An 8,342-nucleotide genomic window follows, 5' to 3' on the forward strand; every position below is an offset into this window, starting at 1 on the left:
CGTATTAATTACAGCCATGCACATGTTTAAATAGGGACCATAATAGGTATATATGATTATAAAATGGCAACATTTAAAAAAAGACTTTAAATTTATTTGTTTCCGTTGTGCACATATTTTTGTACAATATAAACGATTTGATGACACTCACAGGTAATTTGCATTCTAACTGCAATGCTCCTTTCATGAAACGTGTCACCAGGTTGTTGTATTTCAACTGTTCGATAGTTCTTAACTTCTGTTACTCTTGAGTCAGTGATGATTATTTCATTTTTTATTTTTAATATAGACTATTCTTCTATTAATAAAAGGATGAACTATTTATCTATTTACAACAAAAGCGGCTTGCTTATGACAGCACCTTAGACAACAGAATATTTTAGGACCACTCTGTATTTGTCAATGTGAAATCATATATGTACATAAATAAACATTATTGTGACTTTTTCTTTTCTTTTCATCTTATCATTAAAATATATTAAAGAGTTTATAGAAAAAAATCGTAAGGGTTCCGCGGAACCCAGTGTCTCGCCTACCTTTGTTGTAAAAGTGTTATAGTAGCAGGCTCAACAAAAATGGGGAAAATTATTGATTTTTTTCCTCTAGATACTATCTTTTGATTCTGTCCAACTGAAGTGTGGTTAAAATCCAGGATGGTTTAAATCTAATAAATGTTTTTAAAACTTTAACTGCAGACTGTATGTAATGTTAACTGGAAGAAAACTAAGTCCATTTATAAGTAATATACGGAAAAACAGTAGATACTAGCTTTTGATCATAAACAAGCTTCTATCCAAGTTTTAAAAACTTTTAACACCCAGTCAATGTAATGCTAACTGGCAGAAAAAATAAGTCCATTTATAAGTAAATACGGATAAAAAGGATTTTTTTTACAAAATTTACTTCTGGATACTATCTTATAATCAAAAACAATCTTCCTTCAAAGTTTGGTAGAAATCGATGATAGTTTCAGAAAGTTATTAAAATTTTAAAAACTGTAACCACAGAGTGAATATTTGTGGACGCCGCAATGTAGGATCGCTATGTCTCGCTTTTGCGACAAAAGTCGCAGTCTTGACAAAAAGAAGATGTGGAATGATTGCCAATGAGACAACTCTCCACAAGAGACAGATGACACAGAAATTAACAACTATAGGTTACCGTACGGCATTCAACAATGAGCAAAGCCGTAAATACATATATAGATATAGGAAGATGTGGTATGAGTGGCAATGAGACAACTCTCCGTCCAAGTTACAATTTATGAAAGTAAACCATTATAGGTCAAGGTACGGCCTTCAACACGGAGCATTGGCTCACACCGAATATAGTCAGCTATAAAAGGCCCCGAAATGACAAATGCAAAACAATTAAAACGAGAAAACTAACGGTCTAATTTATGTACAAATTAATGAACGAAAAAAAAATATGTAACACAGCAACTAACGAAAACCACTGAATTACAGGCTCCTAACTTGGGACAGGCTCATACAGAATGAGGGGTTAAACATATTAACAGGGCTATGGTAGAATATTCCAATATAAGAAAAAACCATAAAAAGCAGTTAAAAAAGGCATCAACTCATCAGATGGAATCAAATAGAAATACATCTAACAAAAGCAGACTGTATATTATCCTTTCATTTATTTAATAAACAGGACAGATCCACCCTTTGACCACAACCTGTTATATATTAATTCCAGGCGAGGATCCAGTCATTTTGAAAGGGGATTCCGACTCCAGGAACACTCCCTGGATCTGCCGATGATTTCACGGGTTTCATTGTGTTTAGGTGGGTTTTTTTTTCAATTTGAGGAAATAAGCAGTAGAATTATTTGTAGGTTTTCTTAGCGTGGATTTCAATTGTGTAATCTCAGCAGGCAGATGCATGTCATGCCCCAGTCACACTAGACCACGATCGCATCACGCTCACCGCGATCTAAAATAAATTCAGATCGTGGTGAGGTCGCGATAAGAGCGGCATGAAATGTAGATTTTCGTTGTTTTCGCGATGCTACTACGTCCTCGTTACGCTTCTACAACGATCTTGCTACGATTATACCACGTTCTCACCACGCAGCAGTCGCTTATTCTGCGACCTTACTACGATTATTTCGATCTTACTACGCTTATCACGTTCTCATTACGACCATACCACGATTTATCCGATCTCACCACGCTTCTTCTGCGATTATAGCACGCTCTTCCCACAATCATTCTACGATATTACCACGTTTATACCGCGATCTAACTACGCCCTCAGCAGTAACGTCAACATCACGATCCATATCTACCAGAACTCGTGGGCGTGGTGGTGGCGGAAAATGTAGTCAGAGGGGCCTCTGGTACGAATCCTGATCCAGTAGAGATGTCGGATCAACCAATCAAACCTGAATCACAACGTATTGCTGATCTATCCAGATCAACTGACGATATTTTATATTGATACAGATCCAAGAAAATAGAAGCTACAAGTATCATTCTATTAAACATACAAAATTTCTGAGAAAGGCAATTCTGTAATTTTGGATATATGTTTTTTTAATTCTAGACAATTTTAGTCAACTTGAACTTTCACATAGACAGTTAATTTATATGTGAGCCTGTCTGTTTTATTTAAATGGTTGACAATATATCATTTATCCATTTCAAATCCTTGAGACATTAAAATATTCTGAGCATACATGTAACATGACATGGGAAGAAAGATAGTCACACATACCAAATAGTTCTTATATTTGGGATATTACATGTGACTGTTAATACTAATATATATGTTAGTATTTTCATGATAACAGGTCTAATAACCACTTGACTTGGTTAACAAAATCTTGGATTCTATGAAAAGGAATGCTTTTCCTTTTAAATGCAGCTTGAAAATGTTGAGTTGATGCCTATTAGCAATTTTAAGATCTGCCATGTCTGCTGTGCAGCTACATCTTGTTTCCTGGTATTTTAGAATTAATTGCATGCAGTCACAAAGGTCCAGACCTGGTATTGTTCTTTTTTTTTTTATATTTTATGATGCTCTTGTTAAAACAGTTTTTAAATTTTCAATATCTTTTCTGGTACATGTAGCTCATTTTTACCTGAAATAGAGAAGAGTCATATGGATATTTTGATAATATAAATAAAGAATAAACAAAATTGGCATGTAATTATATAAAGATCAGTGGCAGATCCATACATTTTCATAAGAGGGGACCCAGTCATGTTTCAGTGATTCTCTATATAATCAACCAAATTTTTCCCACCAAATGGTTGGCGGCCTGCTGCCCCCTTTCTAAATCCACCTCTGAAGATAAAATTGTCTTATTGTTACTGCTGATTCATTCAATTGTGTATACAACAGAGGAAAACAGTCCAATAAAATTATATTTTCTAGAAGTATGTTAGATGAGTAATGTACTATTGACAAACATTAACAAGTCCATTTGCCTTGCTTATATACTCAAATGACAAAAAATTGTTTTTCTTAACTGAAATATAGAACTCTTATAAATGTTTGTACATTCACTGATAAGCTGATACGTCATTTCTAATAATTATATCATACATGTATATGTACTTACACCTTAAATTCAAACAGTCTCTGTATGTACATGTATCTCTTTCTTTCCATTCCACATACCTCTGCAATCAGATCAGCATCTGCAACAACCAAAATTTAAAGGTGTGAAAACAAAAATTGAAATTTTCAAAGTGCAATTATATCAAAACAGCAAAGATAATGAATATAAGAAATGTGCCATTTTGCACATAAACATGTACCAAGGGGAAACTCCTTTCAAAGCTATACTTTATTTATTGTTTCATTGCATTAAATAGAAAATAGGGATAATGTGGCACAAAAAGCATATAAGATTTTTGAAGAAATTCACAGACTTTATACTGAGATTTTCGTTATAAAATTTATAACATAGATAACTCACTTGTTTGTCCATGATGTGCTAGCGTTTGTTATTTACAAAAAGGCCTAAATAACCTTTACATTCTAAAAAACCTTGTGCTGAGTCACTAAAGTCAAGTGCACCCTAGAAGGTGTACTTGAATTGGTCCATATTTATATTTGTTCTAACCAATATTTTGATTTATAAACTTGTCCTAAGGAAATCATTGCTAGCACTGCATGCAATAATGCTTTATCTATCAAGCATAGAATGGTCAAATATTAGAGTACAAGGGAATGGCTGGATTTTCATTAAAATTTCCATGTTTAGCATTGAAACAACAAAAGGGTACATAATCCTTAAAGAGCTCTAATTAAGAGCTCATGTTCCTTGTTATTAATATTTATATATGCAACCGACTTTAAATAAAGATTACTTTGCTATACTTTACTTAAATGGCTATGACATGTATGAGACACACTTTTCATATAATCAGACATATTGTCTCATTGGCACTCATACCACATCTTCTGATATCTATATACAAACTGTATATTATTTCAAACAAAGCTGTCCAGTCTTTTGGGTTTTTTTTATGGTCATGATCATGGATTAAAAAAAAATATGAGTAAATATACTTAAAAGTTCACAGGCGGATCAAGGGGGGTGGGGGGCTTGGATCAGTCAGTGGGCCCCCTTATAAAAAGTTCTGGATCCGCACTGAAGTTAATCACTTTGGTTGCCTTTATGAAAGGGGCAAAATGCTTACCATGTGCAAAGATTTAATATTGACCTGACAATCAAACAATGACTGAGAGTATACAACAGTACAACATGGTACATTTTTGTAAAAAATATACATGACTATATCAAGCAATGTAAATTATATAATAAAATCTAGGGTGTTATTCACTTACATTCTGCCAACACTTAAAGTAGGAACTATTTCTATGTTTCGTCATGACTGTGAAGTAAACAATTTGTGAGGTGGTGTTTGATTAGCATATCAATAGAACAACAACAATGTCAACATGCAACTGCAAACTCGTTATTTTGTTGATTGATTTTATTTTTGTCATTCAACATCGAGTAGTAGAACTTTATACACAATTTGTAATGGATAATATGTCAAAAAATAGAATAGTTTTATCTTTTTATTTCATTTTCTTGAAAAAAGTTGAAATCGCAAGTATCTTGCGATTTCGTTTCAATAACTTTCAATAGCACAACTTTTTGGTCGTCTGGTTACAATAGTTTTTACAGTGCGATTATTATTGTCATATAGATAGATCGCAAGTTCATGTTATGAAATATTATGTGGCAGACTTACGTGTCATTCTGATATATACGATCCGCTAAATCAACCTTTTTGTAAACACAAAACTCGGTCTTCCCCGCATAAACATGGCGGTTGCATTATAGTAAGGAGTTGTTTCCCCTTACTGGTTTTCCCCACCATCGACATCGTCTTGTGGAAGAAACGAGTTTGGCGCATTAACAAAAAGATCATGTCTGTAGTGACAAGTTAGTGTGTGTGCTTACCAGTATTTGAATTTTATGAGCCTTCTTTCTGAATATTTTTTTCATTTTTTGGTACAATACTGACGTCGAGTGCTGTTGTTGTTAAGCTGTTTATTTTTTACAAAAGCGATCAAGTAATGCGGGGGAAGGAAACTTACTTAAAAGACCAAAATGAGCCGCAACTAATAGGTACATAAATATATTACTATGCAGTCAGTATCCCGATATACATGTATATACTCTTAGACTCATTTCACTGAAAAATCGTACAAGTGAAAATACTCGTTAGTCATGAACATTTTAGATCACTTAAAATTTAGATTTAATAACTTAAATTACCGGCAAAAGATGATAATTTGCCAAATGAGCCCCTGTAACCAGGTGCTGCATTTTCTAGCACGCGTCAAAAAACAGTTAAAAGTGCCGGGATCTGGCAGAGCTTTCAAGAGCTATTTCTGTTACTGTGAGTTTATTATATATTTATCATAAAAAACTAATGCTAATTTCTTTTCTTTTAATATGATGTCCCCACCCCTCCTCCAGCTTATCTAATTAATTTACGATCACTCTGAGTAAAGACAGTAAGTCACAATTTTAAATTCTGGTTGATAGTTGTCTCATCACCAATCATACTACATCTCCTTATTTTTTTTGTAAAAAGCTTTATTTAGATGCGGTATAGTGATGAATGTGTAAACATGCAGCATGCTTGTAAATAATTGTTGAAATACAGCACAAAAGATGCATAATATATCAAACTCGAGTCAACGCCATGTCAAAAACTAAAAAAAAAACAAAAAAAAAAACCCGACCAAATGACAAATAGTCTATAAAAACAAACTATAGCATACCAAAATATATAATTTGTAAAGACTTACATGGCAACTAGGCCTATACAGAAGCTCTATGTTCTTATAGATCTCATAACATTACGATTAAAAGTCAGATTATGTGTGTGTAAGTTTATTAGAAAATTCAACGAGTCACGTCCTAATCAGGTAAAATCCAAAATAACAATTTACAAATTCAGATCTACGGGTCTCTAAAAACACCGCAAAGGACCTCCTTTGTGCACAAAGGAGCACAAAGGACCACAAAGGAGTTTGATATGAGCACAAAGGACCTGAAATTCATTTCAAAACATAAAAATATTATAATTCATGAAGAAAAATGTAAAAAAAAAAATCAATTTCAATAAAAATTGCAATTTTAATAATGTACGATTTTTAGTTATCACCGGTATCGGTTTGGAACCGACTTTATATCCGGGTTAAGTGATAGTTCGTGTATGTGAATTTTTAAATAGTTTAAATATATTAACATAAATGATAAAAATTTGGCATGTTGTAATCTGTGTTTCTTGAAATTTCCAAAAAGTTCATAATTGCCGTTGCCAATTATACTGCGTCTTAAATCTGTGTGGTGAAGTTGTATCACATTGTAAATTTTATCTAAAAGTTCTGGTAATTGATGAGGTTTCCAGTTCAGTGCTACCTTAAACCGGTGGTTCATGGACTCACAGTTATTGTTTGTCCAGAGTCTGTTAGAGTCATATTTGCGATAGGGTTGATTAATATACTTGAACAAGCGGTTTTTAAGTCTTATCTCATAATAATTGGCAAAACACGGAAAGCTGTTACAAAGTTCATTGGACTTGGTGTCGAAATCTATGGTGTCATCAGCTGTTGCTATGCCATTGTCGTTAAAAATGTCGGACATAATCTGCGATCTTTGATTAGATGTTAGAGGCAGCTTGTTTTTTATGTAATCTGTTACATTGTCTTTTATGTGCTTTGTGCAGAGTAATCTGTCCGGCTTTGAAAAAACGCTGTCTAATGCAACTGTCAAACCACCTTCATCGTCGCTACCAAGTTTGACGTCGAACATTGCACTTCCGTTAGTATCCGAGCTTTGAAGTGTGAAAAGAAAGTGTGGTAAGTCTCCATGGAACTGTCCCAATGGAAAAAACACTGGCCCACAGAAATTTCAATATATTCTTTGTTTTATCAAATTTTATTCTGCACAAAAACAAAGTATGTACCGAAATTTTCTTACTTGACGAATCTTAAATTGCTATGACGGATAGAATCTAAAGGCACCAAGGGGAATGGTATGGCAGTAATTCTAAAAGTAGCAAATGGGGTTGAATTTTGCTATCCGTTTTTCAGAAATTTCAATATATACTTTGTTTTATGAAATTTTATTCTGCACAAAAACAAAGTATTTACCGAAATTTTCTAACTTGACGAATAATATATTTCTATGACGAAAGGGAACGGTATGGCAGTAATTCGGTTTAATGTCCAGTCTTTATTTATATGTTCATGTTTTTTCAATACTTTTCAATATATAATTATAGGTATACTAACATCTTATCGAAAATGGCCGTAATCTTGTGCATATCCGTACCGGTTACGGAACACGGTTTCGTAAATCTTCAACTTTATACCGATTTAACTCGAGCATTTTAATAAAAATTAATATTTTTTTCGTGAGAAATGGCTTTCCCCCCATTTAATAAACAATTTCAGGTCCTTTGTGCACTTATCATACTCCTTTGTGGTCCTTTGTGCTCCTTTGTGCACAAAGGAGGTCCTTTGCGGTGTTTTTAGAGACCGCAGATCTACTGCCTGTTGTGTTGTATATTGCTTACATGATTGTATATTGCCAAACGAATAGATGTGTTTGGTACGGAATGGCGGCTTCGAAGTGAAGACAAAAAGACCCAGATAAATGAAAGTGTAGAATTTTGTTGTTGAGATTTTTTTTTTTAAAGAACTAGATTTATATCTCAGAATTTGAATATAGCATATCGTTTTCTTTAGATAAATTGTTAGCTATTACTGGCTATAATAATTACCCCCTTATAAGTATTCGCAACACATGAAGTTAATGATCAATGAATATGAAAACACTTTATAAAGTATAAA

At 33.4% G+C, this 8,342-nt stretch overlaps 1 long non-coding RNA gene across 1 annotated transcript; it reads right to left on the reverse strand.

Moving 5' to 3' along the window:
- Positions 1-2,524: 2,524 nt before the first annotated feature.
- On the reverse strand, positions 2,525-5,340 carry LOC127714889 (uncharacterized). Its single transcript, XR_007987981.1, has 3 exons — positions 5,222-5,340; positions 3,574-3,652; positions 2,525-3,090 (listed from the first exon to the last, which is right to left on the reverse strand). It is a non-coding gene; the product is annotated as an uncharacterized LOC127714889 (long non-coding RNA).
- Positions 5,341-8,342: the final 3,002 nt, after the last annotated feature.

Source organism: Mytilus californianus, unplaced genomic scaffold, assembly GCF_021869535.1.
Source record: "Mytilus californianus isolate M0D057914Y unplaced genomic scaffold, xbMytCali1.0.p SCAF_9, whole genome shotgun sequence".
Classification (NCBI taxonomy): domain Eukaryota; kingdom Metazoa; phylum Mollusca; class Bivalvia; order Mytilida; family Mytilidae; genus Mytilus; species Mytilus californianus.